The sequence below is a fragment of the Macrotis lagotis genome, chromosome X, assembly GCF_037893015.1.
Source record: "Macrotis lagotis isolate mMagLag1 chromosome X, bilby.v1.9.chrom.fasta, whole genome shotgun sequence".
NCBI classification, from domain to species: domain Eukaryota; kingdom Metazoa; phylum Chordata; class Mammalia; order Peramelemorphia; family Peramelidae; genus Macrotis; species Macrotis lagotis.
This window is the reverse complement of record NC_133666.1, coordinates 37,926,682-37,948,325: the sequence shown is the minus strand read 5'-3', so window position 1 is coordinate 37,948,325 and position 21,644 is coordinate 37,926,682. Positions and strand designations below refer to the sequence as shown.

Here is a 21,644-nt window from a genome sequence, read left to right as displayed (position 1 = left end):
CTAATAAGTGAAGTTTAAAAACACATAATGCAGAAATAAAAGGATAAAACACAACTCTCTGTCTGTGGTCACTGATTCAGGAACTAAAGGAAATGACCTGCAGGCAGCTAGGACACAGGAAAAGCTTTCTGAGCCCCCTCTCAGACTAACAAACAGACAGATATTTTAGACTTACAGGGCTGTTGTATAGAGGATCAGTTGGGGCCCCAACAGCTGAAATAACACCAGAGGCTCCAACTTCATAGAATCAGGGACCTGGGACCTAGGACAATACCCTTAACATCTCTAAGCCTCAGTTTCTTTATGGATAAAATGAGGAGATTTGACTAAATGACTCCTGAAGCTCCATTTCATATCAATTGAGCCTAAAAACAGACAAGAGAATTGGGTTTTATCCTTTTTATTTCTGTATTATGTGTTGTTAAACTTAACTTGCTAGTTTTAATTGGATTCGATGACTCACTAGCACCAACCAATCAGTATGCATGTATTAGTGCCTGTTAGTTCAAGGCACAATGAAGAGCAAAATCAAGTCAGTTATTTCTGATCATCATCCTCCTATTCTTTCTGCCCACTGTCTCCTGCAATCTAGGGCCTAATGTTTGTCTTTCATTCTTGCAGAAGACCCTGACATCAGGGAAGTGATGCTGTGACAAGCTCATGAATTGGATTTGGGTGAGGGGTTGCTGTGGTAAGTCATCAGTCTCACTTTCTCCTCCAGAGTCATCTGGGTTCAGTGGCCAGATAGAAATAGAGGCAGCTGGAGATGACCCTGGATGGGAGGCAGCCAGGGTCAAGTGACTTGCCCAAGTTCACACAGCTAGTAAGTGGCAAGTGTCTGAGGCTGGATTCAAACTCATGTCCTCCTGACTCCATGGCTAGTGCTCTATCCACTGTGCCACCTAGCTGCTATTTAGGAACTATTGGTTATTGTCGCTGTCTAATTGATATTTGTATTTTGGAAAAGGGTGGGAAAAGAGTTACCAGGAAGTGGCATTACCTTTTCTTTGCTGCTTGCTTCCAATTAACACCCACCCTCTGACTATAATAAAGAAGTAACTAAAGATCAGTTAGATGATTTGGCTATTTAAAGAGATGTGGATTCCTAGAAGTGGAATTAAAGGCGGGGTAGACATTTGTTAGAAAGGCTTGTTAATATATGGGAAACACATTAGCTCTCTAAGGAACACCTGTGGAACCTGGCACAGACCCCTTCTGGGCCATTTTGTAATATTTTCCTTCCCTTCACGTGTCTGATTTCCTTCCCTCTCTTTCCTTCTCTTGCCTTCTTCCATTTTTTTGTCTTGCCCTCCTCATCCTCTTTTCCTACTTCCTTGTGACTCCTTTTTTGCAGACCCTCTCAGGTCCAGGGAGCCTGAGGTAGACAATGTGGACATAGGCAGAGGAAGGGAGTCTGTATGTGCAGAAGGTTATAGGGCCTCACACTTTGCAGCTTGAAAAATATTCAGCCAGAGATTTGGCCTGAAGCCTCTAGATATTGGTTTTGCATAATCCTGCCTGCTTAACTACAAAGGTTTTTCTGGGTTGTTTTTTCATTTTTTTATCTAGTTCATCTGCATATTCCTGCCTAACTTTGACACTCCAGTTAAGATTCCTGTCCAATTAGCTGATGATGATCAAGCCTAGAATACTCCTGAGGTCCTACACGTGCCCAGGCTGCTGTTTGGATTAATCATAACTCTCGGCTTGAAGAGTGGGCCTACCCAACATTCCTGAGTCCTTCCAACTGATGTCTACGTGGCACAGTCGGGGAGCCAGACACTACTAACTCTCAGCACATTGCACAGTTGGCTAAACAGATTATAACCCAAAGTCAAAGCTATATGCGTAAATTAAATGAAATTGATTTTCTAAGATTCATTGAAGGCCTCCTGAGTGTAAGGCATTGTCTGAGAAGATCCATAGGAGGTGTAAACATGAACAGCAGCAGATTGGAGAGAAGCCTGGCCTTGGAACAACAAGAAGCACCCACCCTGGGCATTTCCCAGATTGGGTGGCCATAGGGAAGTCATTTAACCTCTGAATCAGTTTCCTTATTTGCAAAAAAAGCATAGTATTACTTGCACAATTTACCTCACAGGGTTGTTGTGAAGATAGTGTTTGCAAGTCTCAAAAGGCTACATAAATGGGATTATTATTCTGATAAACAGAGGCATGCACGGGTAGCAAACAGCCCCATCCTTGCCTCCCTTTGCTATAGATGCAAATCTATTGGTGGCTTACCAAAAGGTGACTGCTATTATAATTAACCGCAAATGAGAAGCACCGTGGTGGGATTGTTAGTGTGTGGGTTCAAATCCTCCCTGTGACACTTAGCAGCTGTGTGACCAGAGGCGAACCACTACACCTTTGAGCCTCAGACATCTCCCTAAAAGTCCTGGGTAAATAAAAACATTCAGCTCTGAACTCGTGGAGGGAATTTTCCCACCAAAGATCAGAGTGCTCATTACACAGAGATGTAAACACAGATAGGCAGCTAGATTGAAGGCAATATCTTAGATATGTAGAGGCATATTTTGGTTTTGACAGTTCTGCTATTCTGAATATATGAACAGTCTGAATTTCACTTACCAGTAATAGCAGTAACAGGCCCAGACATTAACCTCCTCAAAACCTGCTCATTGCTCTGGCACTTGGTAGAAACGAGGGCAGTTACAATCATTGGAAGGGAAAATAAGCTCCAGGACATTCCCCAAGTTCCATTCCAATGATAGTGGGTTGGTGACTCCCAACCCTTCTAGACAGGTGATGGTTACTGATAGACACTACTGAAGGGAGCAGATATTGGGGCCTTCCAGGCCTCTGTACATTTCAGAATGATTTATCTCCCTGGTAGGGAGATAAACAAGCAGGTTGATGTCCAACCACATACTATGGGAAGAGCTTCTGTCAAAAGAGATTCAACTTCCTTTCACCTCTATACTCTGAAGCTACACTTGAGAGGCTCGTTGGTTGGTTCCTGGCTTTTGTTATTGAAGAAGACCAAAATGACATCACTATGTTTGGGACAAATGACAGCATGTCCTACTGTGGCTGGTCAGACCAATACAAGCTTGGAATGCTGTACTACAGCTTGGATACAAATAGTCCACGTGAACACCTGGAGTGGGTACTCTAAATTTATGCATTTCACATTTTCTTTGAGATGCTACAATTCTGCCTTCCTCATAGAGCACAGCTCCCTCATTGTTGAAGGCACACCATGCTGGGGGGTCTTGAGCCAGTGTCTCCCATTCTGCACAATCAATTCCAAAGTTCTTAAGAGACCTTCAAGGTGTCCTGCCAAGAGGTTGGCTAAAAGTTGAGGAAATAGCAAACTTGGCAAGCATCTTGAGTCAAGTACAGAGTGAATAAGGGGAATCTTTAAAGGTCTCTACCTGTCCAAATGAACTCTCCATTAACAAGAGAGGACAGGAGGGTGAAGGATCTATAACTACCAGCTGCCAGATAGCTTGAGAAGACAGTTGAAGCTGAGGTGAGAGTGTCCCCTGTAAATATGGTCAAGAATTCCTAAGGTTTCCAAACCCCCACTTACTAAACTTCATTCAGTGATGGTTGGATGATCACTGTTGAGGGAATTCTTATGTAAGTATGGCTGTCCTACAACCTGGCAGTCCAAAAAACATAATAATATAAAGTTATCATTAAGAAGATGAGGAAACTGAGTCTCAGAAAGGTTAAGCAAATTCACAGACTCACAAGAGCTCAGAATTGATAGGGACTTCTAAGATCACCCAAAAACAATAACAGAGACAACAAGCTAATGAGAATTAGCATCTATGTGTCACATTAATTTTGGCACAGCCATTTATATATTATCTCCTTTGAGTCTTCTAGAGTTTTATTCCCTTTTTACATATGAGGAAACTGAGGTTGAGAGAAGTTAAGTGACTTGCTCAGGGCTGCACAGCTTGTAAGTGTTCAATTCTAGACTACATAACTTTGTTATTAAAGATTTTATTGATTTTGAGTTTTACAATTTTCCCCCCTAATATTACTCCCCCCCACCTCCCCACAGGAGGTAATTTGCCAGTCTTTACATTGTTTCCATGGTATACATTGATCCAAATTGAGTGTGATGAGAGAGAAATCATATCCTTAAGGAAGAAACGTAAAGTATAAGAGATAGCAAGATCAGACAATGTTATCAGTACTTTTTGTAAATTTAAGGTAATAGTCCTTGGTTCTATGCTCAAACTCCACAGTTCTTTCTCTGGATACAGATGGCATTCTCCATTGCAGACATCCCCACAATGTCCCTGATTGTTGCACTGATGGAATGAGCAAGTCCATCAAGGTTGATCATTTCCCCCATATTGCTGTTAGGGTGTACAGTGTTTTTCTGGTTCTGCTCATCTCACTCAGCATCAGTTCATGCAAATTCCTCCATGCTTCCCTGAATTCCCATCCCTCCTGGTTTCTAATAGAACAATAGTGTTCCATGATATACACCACAGTTTTCTAAACCATTCCACAACTGAGAGACATTTGCTTAGTTTCCAATTGTTTGCCACCATGAACAGGGCTGCTATGAATATTTTTGTACAAGTGATGTTTTCACCCTTTTTCATAGACTAGATAACACTTTATGATGATGCTTTGATACCTATCAGAGCCTGCACTCCACTGGCAGAGGCTTCCAGCACTAGGGTCACCTTCCTCCTATGATGAGGAAGCAGAGAAGGAATTTAGTGGAACCTCTTTTTAAATCATGTCTGAGAGAGAGACTGTTATTCAAGAAAAAAAGAAGTTCAGAGATACTCCCTCACATTGGGCTCAGGATTATAATATTTTTGACTGCAAGAACTCTCTGAGAACTCCCACATAATGAAGGAGTTGGGGGATGTGTCCTTCGAAGTGTTGCCGATTCTCAAGTATTTCAGTAGGACTTCTCTATGGAAATTTCTTGTACTGGGTCCAGGGCTATTATCCTTTATTAGATTATCTTCCCATAACCACCTCTCTCATTTGCCCTTCTCCCTTGACTATGGCCACAAATATGTTTTGACAGTACTATCCATACATTTATTTCCATCTTTGCATCCCTAGCACTTTATATTGATTCAGCAAGCCATTTCCTTTCTTTCCATCAAAACCTGAAACTAACTTCCTCTAGGAAATCTGCCATGCATTGCTTGATTTCCTTTAAGTGGAAGACTTGGCCTTTAAGGCCCTTGATAATCCAACTCCACCCTAACTTTTGAGAACAATTTGACATCACTTCTCATTCACTTCAGGTTCCAATCAAACTATCTCCCGCTTCCCTGTCTTTGTACAGTCTCTTCCTTTTGACGTGTTTTCCTTCCTCCTTTCAGACTTTTGGAATCCCCAACTTCCTTCAAGGACCACCTCGTGCAATACTGATACCTAACACTACGTACTCTATCCAGATCTATTCCCCTCCTCCAAAATAATGTTAGATTTTGAATATATTTTGCATTATTTCATATATATATATGTTAGCCCCTTGCACAAGGCAAACTCCTCCGAGCAAGGGGTACTTCCTTTTTATTTTTTTTATTCTCTGGTACCTAGGGGAGAGCTAGGTGGTACAGAGTACTGGAGTCAAAAAGACCTGAGCTCAAATCCAACCTCAACCATTTACTAGCTGTGTGACCTTGGGCACGTCACTTCACTTTGTCTCCATTTCCTCATCTGTAGAATGAACTGGCGAAGAATATGGCAAACCACTCCAGTACTGCCAAAAAATTCCCGTGGGGTCATAAAGAGTGGGGCATGACTGAAAAACACCTAGTTTGGTAACTTGTGAGAAATGGCGATCCGTCAGCCCCTCCTTAGGAAACAAAATTTAAACCACAGTGGGAGTGAGAGAAGTAGGTGGGGAACCTCTGCAGCATTCTGCACACTTATACAGATGTCAGAGCTACCTTATAGACTCTTAGCTCAACCCTACTCCTCCCATCAGAGTCAGGATCGATTCAGATTCCTCCAGTTTATAATCCTTCTTACCCTCCTCTTAAATATACCTCTATGCTATGTTTCCCTACCCTGATCATGCCTCCACATACATTACTTGTTCTTATAATGCACCTTAAGCTCCGCCTTGTGTGGAGCAGTTAATAAGGTATGAAGCTAAGCCCACCCAGTAACTTAGAGCACTGTGATATGGTTGTGATCTTAGGGCCATGACCTGGTTGGTTCAAACCAGCCAGCTCTAGTTTGGGCTCTCCTACCCCTTTTGCTCCCTAAAATTAGGACCTCATACTATTAATCTTGTCGAGAAGGGCAGGTTTATCTTTTAACATTCTTCAGCCAACTCCTTATTCTGTACTATCTGGGGAAGCAGAATTTCTTCTAAGTGTGGGGCCCATACCTTACACTATGTACAAGGCTTAATAAATGTTTGTTGACTATGAATACTAAAACACCACATACTGCCTTATGGACTGTTCTTTGATGGTAGACTCTTAAAGCTTTAAATTTATTGCTTGTATTCTAAAACATGATGACTACCTTTAAAACTCACTGCAATCATGCGTATTTTGTACTTACAGAACTCTGTTGGAAATGTTAACATTGGACACAGTGTTTATTTTATGTCTCTTTTTTTCTTTTCTCCAGCCTGCTCTCTTGTGAAGGACAGGCTATGGTAAGAAATGCAGGAAAAGCACCTTCTCTGTGTAGGTTGGGTGGTGGTCGCTGTGTTTTTATATAACCAAAGGCAAACAGAGCCTTGCTACTTAGCATAATTATGAAAATCGATATGCCACAAAATCAATGTACACCTGGTTCCTGACTATGCTTAGAATTAGAGAAAACTGTACTCTTTCCCCTTCACCTTAATTTACTACAGAAAATAATTATAAGCTCTGGAAGAAACAATAAAATGGCTGTATACAACTCTATAAATTGAATGGACCTTGGCTCAATATTATTAGCAATGATTTAGTGAAAACCTCTCTACAGAAAGTGAGCATGATAATCAACAGCTAGCACAAATACAAAGGAAATTCTTGCAAACTGGTTGCTTAAAACTGAGCAAGGAAATGAGTGAGATCATATTTATCCAGCACCTTGAAAACAGGAGGGCCAGCCCATGTGGAGAGCCCTCCAGATTAAAAGAAAAGAGGCAAAGTGTCTTAACAGCTTCAGCTTCTTCTCTAGCATCTATAAATGAGAATCCAATAAGTTAGGATGGAATTTGAAAGTGCTCCAAAGCTAAAATAACTAATATTTACTTGGGTCGGGCACTATTCTAAATTAACATCTCATTTAATCCTCATAACAACTCTAGCAGGTAGGTCTTATTATTATCCCCATTTTAGAGATGAGAAAACTGAGGTAAATAGAGGTGAAGACTAGCCCAAGATCACACAGGCCTTATTTGAACTCAGCAGACTCCAGACCCAGTGCGCGCTCCACTGTACCACCTAGTTGCCAATTAGGCTGACTGGGAGTTCTGTCTTCAAACATAGCATCTCAAAGGAAGAAGAGGTCTCAGAGTTAGGCCACTCATTCAAACCTGTATTGAAATTCCTCCATATCAGACTCACCAAGTGATCACTCATCTCTCACTAGAAGATCTCCTAGGAATTCTACCTCTTGAGACACCTCTATCCATTCTGAGACATGTATTATTGTTGGGAAGTCATTCCCTATCCTAAACTGAAATTTGCTTCTTTGATACTTTGATACTTATCATAGAGGAACTTAGCATAGATCTATAGCTAGAAGAAAGAAAAGCATCAAAGGTCATCTAGCTCAACCCCCTCATTTTCCAGGTAAAGAAACTAAGGAAAAGGAAAGTTCATTTAGTTCTGTCCTTTTGGACAGTTAGGTGGTGCTGCAGTGAATAGATAGACAGCCACACCTGGAGTCAGGAAGACTCATCTCCCTGAATTCAAGTCCAACCTCAGACACTTACTATTTGTGGGCTAATCACTTCACTCTATTTATCTCAGTTTCCTCATCTGTAAAATGAGCTGTAGAAGGAAATGGCAAACCACTCTGGAATCTCTGCCAGGAAAACAAGAAAACCCCAACTGAGGTAAGAAAGCATTGGACACAACTAAAACAAATGAGTGAACTATAGCAGCAGAAGCTAGGCTGAAACGATCAAATGTATTCCTTCTTCAATGAAATCAAAGTAAAAGGAGTTATCAAATTCTCTCCCCATCACCACTTTCCGCCCCCCCTTCCTCTCAGGATCAACATTTCTAACTCCTTCAAAAGATGTGTCTCCAAGATCTTCTCTATCTTTCTTTGTTCTTTGGTTAGACGTTTCAGGTGTTCTAGGGATTGGTGTGTCCATTCAAATGTCTTTTCTGAAGTTCTAGTTGCTTCTCCTACAGAGTAAGTTTCTTCTGAAGATTCTCTCTGCCTTTTTATTTAACCCCAGAGTATTCCTCTATTGTACTAAGAGATTTATTTGTGTGCTCAATTTCTTTGGTCTCCTTAATGGTCAAGAGAAAGAAAGAATAACCCTTACAACAAATAAACATAGTCAAGTAAAACAAATTCCCACATTGGCCATGCCCCAAATGTTTGTCTTCTCCTTTCCCCTCCTCATATCTGGTAATATTTCCTCAAGAGAATCTCTTTCCCTTCTCCTCTTCAGACTGCTATGGCTTTTTTGAATGGCCTTCTCATTCATTCTGAAGTTCTCGGGGTGGTGAGGGAAGCTTAGTTATATACATGTTCTCCATTATCTTGCCTTCTCTGTCACTTGCTAGAAACAGAACTTCCCACTGGCATGGAAAAACAAGCCAATCTAATGGACTGGGGCGGAGAGGGGGAACAGAACATCCTTATCAGTCAGCCATTTCCTGAACTATCCCCAAATCCAATCCTCCTACTCTGTTTTTTGGGCTGTGCTTGGGGTTCAATGAGCCCATTGCCTTTCAGTATTGTTCAGCCTAATCCAATTTTCATGGCCTAGCCTTTCAGAGAGTTCAGCAGCCCCCATGGTCAGGTGAGCCTGGTTTGTCATAAGTGATGAGCATTAGACCCTCTGCTTTTAATATTAATGCTTGGGACACAAAGGAAAAGATTTCCTTTCTGCCATTGGCATATTGCGAACATTTGAGCAGGGAGCCAATGCCTCACCACGTTTACTGCCCAGCTGTTAACATGAAAGGGCTCAGACTGACAGGGTAATCAGGAGACAATTGGCCCCCTTTTTCTCTACTTGTTTTCATGCCAAACACATGAAGTTTTAATTATAAGCAGGCTGAAATATTTATGGTGGTTGAGTTTCCTTATTCCTCGACAGGAACAAGATAAAAGTTCTTTTGAAAGCTGATGACAGAAAACATTTGAGACTGACACCGTGCCCATAGTGTAATTCCTAATTAATCACCCTGAGTAAATAGGCATTTTGCCGGGCAATGCTTATTATACCCATTGGGATAGAACATCATTGAAAATGTAGCCTCTGGAACAAAATCCATTTCCTATGAGACTGATTTTCATAAGAGACTTGAGGTCCTCCATTCTTGTATCTACTTGACACAGGAATTTTACATATTTACCCATATTAACTGCAGGGCACACTGGTTTGAGCAATCCTTTTATTTGGGCCACCTTGGTCCAGCCTCCCATGCCTTTCGTCTCCATCAACCTGTTTCCTATAACCTTCTCCCTCTTTACCTTATTCAGATTCTCACTTTACTGCTGGGCACTCTAAACACCTGCTGGCTCCTCTTCTTCCCTTATTAACTCCCTACCTAGTTCCAATCTCTGAGGGATCATTGATTTCCCTTGGCAATATGATAGACTGGATACAGTGGTGGACGTGGAATCAGGAAGACCTGGATTCATATCTTTTCTCAGACTCTTAGCAGCTGTGTGATCCCGGGAAAATTACTTAACTTGACTTGGGTTCTTCATCTAAACACTGTGGATGACAATATCACTTGTTTCAAGGGACTAGTGTGAGGATTAATGAGATAATATATGATAAGCGTTTTGAAAATGTTGTTGTTGTTCAATCATTTTCCAGTTGTGTCTGACTCTTCATGACTCCGTTTGGGATTTTCTTGGCAGACATACTGGTTTGTTTTGCCATTTCCTTCTCCAGTTCATTTTACAGATGAGAAAAATGAGGCAAACAGGGTTAAGTGACTTGCCCCAGACCACACAGCTAATAAACGTCTGAGGACAATTTGAACTCAGGAAGATGAGTCTTCTTGACTCCAGGTCCAGCAGGCTCTCTTTTGCGTGCCACCTAGCTGCTCTAACATCCAAGAAAAATGTTAGCTATTAATCTAAGTATAGATCAGAGAGACAACAAGGCACAGAAGAAGAGTTAGGCTCAAAACTGCATGCAAGTCTCATCTGTGATCCATTCTCACATTGTGATTGTGGGAAAATCACTTAACCTCTTACTGTTCCAGGCAACTCTCCAAGACTCTAAGTTGAAGAGAAGGTGCCAACATGCAATGGAGGAGGAAATGTACTCACCTGGGTGTTTTCCATAACAATGGAACTGCAGTTGCAGTCAATGTCGTTATTATCATCACCAACAACCACCTTGATACTCTACTTGTATCTCTGTGGGATCAAAGGGAAGACATTGGACACCCTACCAAACTTCAATTCAATTCATTTGAATATAATAACCATTTTTCTATGCAAACACTGTGCTATATCCTCAGAATTTAAAATGCCTTTCTATTGTCATCTCAGACTTTCTTTTTCCATAATCCATAACCCAGACCTATACAGCTTGGTCATTCCTAGTCTCTTTTTTGACTTGAGTCTTTCCTTCTGCCTGTTTAGAATGCCTTCTCTCCATTTCTTCCTGATGGAAAATGTACCTGTACTCTTGGACACAGAACAGGCATCACCTCTGTCCCAAAGTCTTCCCTTAACCCCCAAGAGATAAAAGATGGAGCAGTTTTTTAAATATTTCTCTTATGTAGGTCTAATGATCTACTTGGATTTACAATCATTTAGATATTTAGCCAATCAATCAACAAATACCTACTGTGCCAGGCACTGTGGGAGTTAGCAAGGATACATATCTAGGGAAATAAATAAAACCATCCCTACTGGTAAGGAGCTTCCACTCTAATAGAAGAAAGAATAAGACATCTATCAATACAGACAAAAAATATAAGGGAAATCAATACAAACACATTCAGAGTCGTTAAATCGTAAGTAGTTTGAAAGGGAGAATACTGGCAGCTAAGAAGGTAAGAAATGGATTTAGTGTAGAAAGTTACATTTGATGTGTATTTCTAAGGAGGAGAGGGACTCTATGAGGCAAATGTTAAGGGGGAGTCTGTTCCAGGCATTTGGAGGCAGCCAGTTGAAAGGTACAGTGATGGGAGCAGGAGTGTCAGAAAGAGAGAAATGGTCAATTTGTCTGGTTTACAGTGTGGGAAGTGGAGTAAAGTCCAAAGGGGCTGGAAAGATCAGTTATGACAAAATGGTGAAGGGCTTTAGAAGTTAAACAAAGGCATTGGTATTTTATCAGAGATACAATAGGGATTCATTGGAGTTGTTTAAGTAAGTTTGTGACATGCTCCTGTAAAAACATCACTTTGGCAACACTTGTGTAGAAGGGGCTGAAGCAGGGAGAGACTTGAGGCAGGGGGACCATTTAGGAGGCCATTGAAACAATCTGGGGGGGGGGAATGATAAGGCTCTGAACTAAAATTAGTTAGTCAAGTAGAGAGAAGAAATCAGATGCAAGAGTTGTGAAAGTAGAAATAAGATTTGGTAATTGATTTGATATATGGAATGGAGGAAGCTGAGCAGCTGAGAAGAACAGCAAGGTGAAAACTCGAAACTAGAAGAATGATGGTAACTTTGATATAGATAAGGAAGTTTAGAAGGTTGGGAGGGTTTAAGGGAAAAGATAATGAGTGATAATCAAGATAATGTTGGGTTTGAATCCAAGAAATCCAATTTGAAATGCCAATAGGTAACTGGTGATGGAGGACTCTATTCTGCACTAGTAAATTCACTCGGTGAGGGCAAGGCCCATAGTTTTCTAACTGTCCTAGCAATTAGCAAAACCTACAGTCCACACTAGGGGTCTAATTGCTCGGTTGAATTGAATACCTACACTTAGAAATGACTCCCTTAGTCTCAGTATGTTATATGAGTCAGAATCCTTTCTCTTTGTTCTGTTCACAGAATCATAGGATTGATGAGTTTAAAGAGACCTCAACAGCCACACAGCTAAACTATGAAACACGCATTCGCAATATCCCCAGTAATTGGTCATCCCAACTTTACTGGAAGAACTCTGGTCAAGGGAGTATGCACCACCTCCAAAGGCTACCAATTCCTCCCAGTTCTGTTAATGAAGTGTTTCCTTATATTAAAGCTTAAATCTACCTCTCTGTGACTTCTACTCATTACTTTTAGCTCTGTCTTTTGCCACATGGCAACTCTAGATATTTCAAGACAGCTATCCTGTTCCCACTAATGCCTTTACCTTTCATGTTAAACATTTCAGTTCCTTCAATCAGTGCTTTTTGTGGTTTCATCTTGAAGGTCTCGACCATCTTGGCTTCCTCCTTTTAAATATTTGCTAGACACTACAAAAGAATTAATTGAGGAAATGTTCAGCAATTTGGAAGAACAAACCAAATAGACAGGATGAACTATGACAGTTTTTCTTGGCATCTTTCTTCTCTTTTCCAGAACCAAACTCAACATAATTCATGAACATCAGCATTGGAATACACAGTTATTCTAAGTTCTAATTCCTTTACACATGACTAGATAAAGGCTATATAGTTTCTTCATTACAGACAATTCTCTTGCACCAGCAGAGACAACCACTTGTCAGTGATAGAAAAGCTAGGTCTTAGGGAGAACCTCAGGAACAAAGAGGTTAGGCAACTTGCTCAGTCACAAAAATTACGAAAAGTGGGGTTTTAACCCAGGTTCTTATGACTCCACATCCAACTCTCTATCCTTTACATCACACTTCTTCTCTTCTTCCTAATGGTGACTAGAACAATAATGTTCATGTACCAGCAATAACCTATGAAGTCAAGGGTTTAGCCTTAAAATTCGCAAATTTCATTGATTGCTTTTTAAGCCAGCTGACATCTACAATTTCCCATTTATGTTAGTGGAGACCCAAAGTAATAGAATTTGGTCATTTAAACTAATCAAAAAAGGCTTAAGTGAAGATATTATTAAATACCATTTAGTGGCATTGTCTAAGGATTTTCACCATGCTTTTTGTTTAATTAAACTCTGCTTGCTGTATGTTGCTATTCAAATTGCACAGAATATGATGTTCCATCAAATGGTCTTAAGTACAATATAGGATTTTGTTAATTTTTCTCTTCATTCACCTTTTTCCTCTTCACTTAATACAATGAGATGCAGTAAAATACAAGATTTTTCTTGTTCCTTTCTTAGTGATCTGAAAGGTCAATGCAGCAATTAGAATGGAAACTTAGCTCAAGTCACTGGGAGGCTAACAAGGCCTCATCATTTCCTCTGAGGTTACAGTTTTTAGAAAGCAAAATAAAAAAAAAAGTTTGCTCAAAAAGTCTGGAGAGCTTCTAAAACCCCCAAGTCCTTCATTCAAAGTATACCCTCTTTGGAAAGCTTGAGTGTGCACCTAATCTAATCATAAGAGGGTACTCACCATGGGGTCCTGGCTGAGAATGAAGGATGTGTGGCATGATGAGTGATGAGGAGGACACTTAATAGATCTCAGGGTGCGAAAAGGAGTTCTAAAATTCCAGGTGCTTCACGTTGAGAAGAATAGTGGCCTATGCAAATTGGAGTGGGAGGTGAGTGGATCTTAACTTATCCCAAGTGGAATCAAGGGCATGGCAAGATAGTAATTAAGAGAAAGAGAGAGGACCTTGTGCAAGAGTGGATTGAGGAATTTTTCAGCCTAGCTACCAAAGTGAGTTTTTCTGTTCCTGTGTTTTATTCCTGGAGATGGGGAGGTAGAGCATAGAGTTATTTTTCGGTCACCTTGTCGTGAGAAAAGACCAGATTTAATGTCAGAACACTTGGGCTCATTCCTGGTTTTGCTACTACCATTTATTTATGTGGGTTAGGACAAATCATTTCACCTTTGTGTGACTCAGTTTCTTTATCTATAAATTGAGGCAATTTTAAATTACTTCTGACATCCCTTCTAGCTTTAAATTTGTGATCCCATAACTATAATTTTTCCTCTTTCACTCTTTTCCACTTTCATTACTCTCTCCTTCCTTTCACTAGTCATATAATACAAAGAGCACGTGATTTGGCAGGAAAATACTGCATTCAAATCCTAGTTTGGCTTTACCTGGATGACCTTGGGAAAGTCATATAAACTTCTTGAGCCTCAGTTTCTTCAGCTATAAGTTGAGAAGGTTGAGCTTTTATCTGTAAAATGAAGTAAACTGAACCTTAAAGTACCCTCTAGCCTAAATCTCTGTTGTTTTATTTTTTCCTATGAATAAACACTGCCAGGGCACCCATGTATGTTGTTTACAATGGTTGATGATACATTACAACTTTGAATGCCCTATGTAATTGAGCAGATAATAAAAAAATAGAGGTAGCATCTATCTATCAATGCCTATCAAAATGAAATATGACTCCATCCCCTGAATCAAAGCTTTCCTGAAGCATTCTGTTACACAAGATAGCAGGGTACCATAAAAAAGACAGAAGCAGTGGAGAATAAAAACAGTTTATAAAAAGTTTGGTGGAAGTTTCAAGCAAAGTCCTAACAAGGGTATTTAAGGATGACAATGGAAGAAAACTAACAAACATGAAGAAAAAGAGATCTACCAAGATTTTTACAACAAATGATCTTTACCTCCAAATACACTGGAATCATCACACTTGAACTCTTGACATTACTAGATATGGTTGTAGAGAAGGTAACTATAACACCAAAGAGAACAAAGGTGGGTAAAGCTACTGGATTAAAGCACATGTTCAAAGAACATATCTGTGTTAGTGGTGGCACAATAATGAACATGTTGAAGAAATCATCCCCCACCCAAGCTATTGGTGAGATGGATGGAGGAGTTTTGAGAGTTATCAAAGCCATGATAAAAATCAATGAAATGATGAAAAACTTACCTGAGAAAATGCTGGCCATTGCCTATATGCCTACATTACCATCTATACAAGGTTTTCCAGAAGTCTCAGTGCATTTTAATCTTTTAATTATAGAAAACTTCAATAAGACTTTTGGGATGTCTTGAATAAATACACATGTATCAAGAGGATTACTAGGAAAGAGGACGTTGCAAGCAATATTCCAAGCAGAACAAATCATTACTTTCCTACAACTGACTAAAAGACATTTCTTTTTTATTTTTACTTTTCTTGAATGTTATTTTATTTTATTTTTCCAATTACACTCAAAGATAGCTTTCAACATTTATCTTTCTATAAGCTTTTGAGTTCCACATATTTCTCCTTCCTTTCCTTGCCTCCCCCTGCCCATGACAAGTAATCTGATAGAGATTATATATGTGCAATCATGATGTGAAAGAAGAATCAGAATTAAAGGTGAAAATGTGAGAAAAAAACATAAAACAAGTTTTAATAAGTGAGACTAATATGCTTTGGTCAGAATTCAGACTCCATCCTTTTTTCCTCTGGATAAGGATAGCATTTTCCATCACAAATCTTTTAGAATTGCCCTTGATCACTGAACTGCTGAGAGTAATTAAATCCATCATAGTTAATCATCACACAATGTTATGGTTAATGTGTACATTGTTCTCCTGGTTCTGCTCATTTCACTTACTATCAATCCATACAAGTATTTCCAGGCTTGTCTTACACTCATCTGTTCATGATTCCTTACAACTGGCTTTTTTGATTAAAACATTTTATTTGGTGGAGCAAAATGTCACCTTAAAATTTCTCTTCCTACATGGCGTTTTCCATTCATATAAAAAAATTGTTGAAGATTTCTTGAAAGGTAAGCCATTTGAGATAATCTTGTTTTAATCATTGTTCAATCTTTAACATCAAGTGAGGCACAAAATAAAGAGATACGTTCCTAATGATGCTTCCGCCTGGACTGGAGGAGGATTCCAGGTAGACTCCAACTTGATGATAGAGTCCCTATGGATGGTGATCTCTTACAGATGCTTCTGTTTATGAAAGACAGTGCTGGTTTAGCCAAGTTTCAGAACATTGAAGAGCCTCCTGGAAGATACCTCTAACTACTCAAAATAATTTGGAATAACCATCCACAAAGAAAAAAAAAGCAAATGAATGAAGGATGTCTGTTGCCCAGATTATGGTATGCAGTTAGATAGACTTGTCTATCAGCACCTGAGACAGACATAAATACAAAATGAATTGGGCCTAGAATTAAATAAGAGAAGCAAAACAGTCCAGATTGGTGTCAGGAAATTCTAAGACTCTTAGTGACCCAATTTCTTCAAGAAACAAACATCAGCTCTTTAAATAACAATAGTCCATAAGTCTTTTTACATGACTGTAAGAGATGGGAAATGAAGACCTGAAAATGAATTTAATAGAGTACAATGGAGAATCTCATGATGAGTGTGAAGAAGCTCCAAAATATAACAAGGATATTCAACGATGAATGAAGGGAATGGTTGATCAAAAGAAAAGATAAGGTGGCCATGTGACCAGAAAGTCAGAGATGACAAATGGACAGCCTAATTGGTATATTTGTATTATCTGGTTAAAGTTTTATAAAATCCCCATTAAAGGACCCCCTGTAACAAATTTATGGGAGTACAAGGACAAAAGGCACATGAGATGGATGAGTTTAGGTATATGTCATTTCAGGGAGCATCCAAATGTGTGACAATACTATTTAATTTACTATTTGATTGTGAACTCTTTGATCTCATGCCCCTGTTCATATACTGTTTTGTATTATATCCGAGTTGCATCATATCTTGTCTCCCCTATTATGCTGTAAATTCTTTTAGTAGAGGCACTGTGTCTCATGGTTTTTTCTTCTATTCCCACATAATGCACAGTAAATCATCAAAAACATCAATAATTTATCACAGAACTCAGAAGAATCTAAATGAAAACAGGAAATTGTTGTCACTTACAATAATGTTTCCAAATAATCAGATGCTGGTATACAGTCTAGGCAGGCTGCTAAATTGGAAAGAGTGTTGGACTAGGTATTAAAAGATATAGGCTCAATTCTTGGCTTCACTATTAACACTTTAGGAAGTTAGTTCCCCTCTCTAAGGCTTAGTTGTCTTTCCTATAAAATGAAATTTGTGTAGATCATCTCTAAGTTGTCTCATTTCTAACATTTTATAGGGGGTATAGGCAATTGAATTTTTCAACGATCATTGGTTTCATTGGCATTGTACAAGCAGGCCTGCATTTGCTACTTCTATGCAATTGATCAAGATTCTTGTGCTTAAATTCTGTAGAATGGGGAAGTCATAGAAAGTAGAGAATTTTTTAAGAAAACTTAACAGATTCCATAATAATAAATTCATTGTTCTTTAGAAATATTCATCCCTTGAAAAGGGGTAAAACATCACTACTACAAAAATATTCATAGCAGCCCTGATTATGGTGGCAAAGAATTGGAAATCAAGTAAATGTCCTTCAATTGGGGAATGGCTTAGCAAACTGAGGTATATGTATGTCACAGAACATTATTGTTCTATTAGAAACCAGGAGGGATGGAAATTCAGGGAAACCTGGAAGGATCTGCATGAACTGATGCTGAGTGAGATGAGCAGAAGCAGAAAAACACTGTACACCCTAACAGCAACATGGGGGTGATGATCAACCTTGGTGGACTTGCTCATTCCATCAGTGCAACAACCAGGGACAATTTTAGGCTCTCTGCAATGGAGAATACCATCCACATCCAGAGAAAGAACTGTGGAGTCTGAACAAAGACCAAGGACTATCACCTTTAATTTAGAAAAAAAATCGATATCTTATTGTCTGATTTTGCTATCTCTTATACTTTATGTTTCTTCCTTAAGGATATAATTTCTCTCTCATCACATTCAATTTGGATCAATTTATACCATGGAAACAACGTAAAGACTGGCAAATTGCTTTCTGTGGGGGAGAGGGAAGTAATATTAGGGGGGAAATTGTAAAACTCAAAATAAATAAAATCTTTAAGTACAAAAAAAAAAAAGAAAAGAAATATTCATCCTTGTTTAACTTACACCAGAAATTTTTCCAAGGTTTTTAGAATGAGCTGATTCATCTTAGAGTTCAAGGATTTGGAAACTATAGAAATTTTATGGTTTATACTATTTTAATGCTACTACAAGATAGATAGGATACTTATAATAATGTAAAGTCAGTCAACTAGTTGTTAATAATAATAATTTTAATAATAATAATACCCATCATGTATGTAGCCCTTACTACATACCAGGCTCTGTGCTAGGAACTGGGAATACAAAGAATGGCAAAATTGGACCCTGCTCTGGAGGAGTTTACACTCTAATAGGAAGAGAGAGAACAGGAAAATATCTTCTTACAAAGATGTATACAACATAAGAATACTTCTCAAAGGGAAAGCACTGAGACTTAAGCAAAGACTTCTTGATAAAGGGAAGGTTTTAGTTGAGACAAGGAAAATCAGGGGAGCTAAGAGGCATAAATGGGAAAGGGGGAAGATTTCTAGACATTGGGTGGGGGAGTAACTAGTGACAATACTTGTAATCATGAGTTAGAGAATTTTGTACAAGAAACAAGGCAAGCAGTGCCACTGGATATTAGAGTACAGAGAGATGTATGAGCTATGAGAAGACTGGCAAAGTAGCAAGGAGTTGGGTGATAAAAGGCTTTAAAAGCCAAACAGAGGATTTTATATTTGATCCAGGAGATAATATGGAGGCACTGTAATTTACTGAGTAAGGGAATGACATGGGTATTCTTTTGCTTCAGGAAGATCTATTTGACAGTTCACTGGAGAACAGAATGGAGTAGGGAGAAACTTGAGGCAGGGAAGACAACCATCAGGCTATTATAATAGGCTTGATATGAGGTGATAAGGGTCTGCTCCACAGTAGTGGTAGTGACAGAGGAGAGAAAGGAATATAGACAAAAGATGTTATGAGGTAGAAATGGCAGGAGTTGAAAATTAATTGGATATGAAAAGTGAATGAGAATGAGGAGTCAAGGATGACTCCTAGATTGGAAGCATGGGAAACTGGAAAGATAGTGGTATCCTAGGCAATAAGAGGTAAGTTGGAAAGAGGAGAAGGTTTGGGGAAAAATATAACAAATTCAATTTGGATACATTCAGTGTGAAATGTTTACGAGATATGCAGTTCAAAATGTCCACTACGCAGCTGGAGATGTACTATTAGAGGTTGGGCGAGTGACCTTGAATTTAAGATGCAATCTACACAATTATGTTATTGTGTTAGTTTACTGAGCCAGCCTCTTAAGACCAATTCCTCTATTATCAACATTGATATTTTGTAGCTATAAAAATTTCTAGAGAGTAATAAAAATTTCTAATTCAAAGGCACCTTCAGAGTTGGATTTATTTATCATACTAAAACACAATGAGTTTGCTTTCATCTGCAATATGCTAAAAACAAGTCACCAAACTACGTAGCTGCATTGAATCTGTATTGTCATTACATAAATACAATGCTAATTATGGATGAGGGGGAAACAAGGTTGGTGACACATGCCTTCTAGGAGCAGAATTTTCTTGAGTGGTTCAGTTACGTCTCATTTTGGAGAACAAGTATTTAAAGAAATTCTGCTTCTAATGCTTGATTTGAAAAAGTGAAGCTAAATTGGAACACACAAGCCACAGAGTACCAACCACTGAACATCTGGCAAAGGTCAATAGAGAGGCATTCTACTTTAATCGGTTTATTAACATATATTTGGATGAAGGGAACTCAAGATGTCACCTAATTCATTCTATTTGTTCCAACAGGATGATACTGACATCATGTTAGAAAGTAAAATTCTATAATGGTGAAAGTGATGAAAACTGACTAAAATTTAAGCCAAAGAATGAAAAAGACTGATTTTCCAACCAATTCAACTAACTTTTTTCCCCCACTTTCTAACTAGAATGCAGGACAATAGTTTACTTGCTCCTCTCTCACTGTCTTCTAAACCTTCTGCAGTCTGGCTTTCAACTTCATCATGCAAATGAAACAATTCTCTCCAAAGTTACTAATGATCTCCAATGGCCTTTCTCAATCATTAGCCTTTATGACCTCTCTCTACAATTTTTGACACTTCCAATCACCCTCTTCTCCTAGATTTTTCTTCCCTAGGACTTGTAACACTGCCATCCCCTGGTTCTTCTCTCTGACAACTTAGTATTCTTCAGCAAATGTTCTTCTATGTCAGGTCTGCTAAGTCAGGTCTGTCCTTGACCATCTTCTTTTCTTCTTCTACTATCTTCCTTGGAGATCTAATCAATTCCCACATATTAAATCAGCATCACTGTGGAAATGATTCTCTGATCTATTCATCCTGCCCTAACCTCTCTTCAGAGCTCCATTCTCAAATCAATAATTTGGATATCACAAGGTGGATATCCTGTAAACATCTGAAAGTTAATATATCTAATACTGAACTCATTATCTTTGCCCTAAATTTTCTCATATTCCAAACTTTCATAGCAGTATTAAGGGCTCCTCCATCCTCTTAATCACTCAGGCTAGGAACCTGGGCATCATTTTCAACTCATCATTCGTACTTGTCACATATATTCAAACAATTGCTATATTCTTTCATTTGACATCATTATTGCATCCCTGAAACATTGCAATGGCTTTAGATTGTTTTCCCTACCTTAAGTCTCCCACCACTGCAGTTCATCTTCTACTGACCTGCCAAAGTGAACTTCCTAAACAAACTAAAAGTAGCTTGGCCACACCTACTCAATAAACTCTAGGAATTCCCTATTATCTCCAGGATCAAATATACTTGTCTTTTGAAGTTCTTCATAATCTGGACCCCCTCTGCCTTTCCAAACTTCATGTTCAAATTTTGTGTATTTTATTCTATAATCTAGTGACCTTGGCCTTCTATCTATTTCTCATAAAAGATAATCCATCTTCCAAATTTGTCTTTCTCATGACTGTCTCTCATGCCTAGAATCTTTGTTTCAACTTCCTAGCTTCCTGGCTTCCTTGACTTTACTTCAATATTCAATTCAATTTCTATCATCTGCTATCTGCTAAGAGACCTTTCTTGCCCACTTCTCAGTGCCTTCCTTCAGAGATTACTTTTGATTTCAAATATGCATATATGTGTGTGTGTCTATATGTATATACATACATAAACATGTATATATTACATAGTTGTTTGATTATGTCCTGAAGTCCAAGAAGAGGCAGCAAGAAGATATATATGTGTGTGTGTATGTGTGTGTCTATATGTATATACATACATAAACATGTATATATTACATAGTTGTTTGATTATGTCCTGAAGTCCAAGAAGAGGCAGCAAGAAGATATATATGTGTGTGTGTATGTGTGTGTCTATATGTATATACATACATAAACATGTATATATTACATAGTTGTTTGATTATGCCCTGAAGTCCAAGAAGAGGCAGCAAGAAGATATATATATATATATATATATATATATATATATATATATATATATATATATATATGTGTGTGTGTGTGGTGTGTGTGTGTGTCTATATGTATATACATACATAAACATTTATATATTACAAAGTTGTTTGA

At 38.7% G+C, this 21,644-nt stretch overlaps 1 long non-coding RNA gene across 4 annotated transcripts in view; it reads right to left on the bottom strand.

Annotated features, from left to right (window-relative positions):
* LOC141500108 (uncharacterized) overlaps positions 1-2,755 on the bottom strand; it is a 112,252-nt gene extending 109,497 nt beyond the window's left edge. For 2 of the 4 annotated variants that reach the window (XR_012471838.1, XR_012471839.1), the window contains exon 1: positions 2,593-2,754. This is a non-coding gene — a long non-coding RNA (uncharacterized LOC141500108). Of the gene's footprint in view, positions 1-2,592 lie in introns of all 4 variants that reach the window. The other 2 variants (XR_012471840.1, XR_012471837.1) reach the window with 2 other exon arrangements.
* Between the last annotated feature and the right edge of the window lie 18,889 nt (positions 2,756-21,644).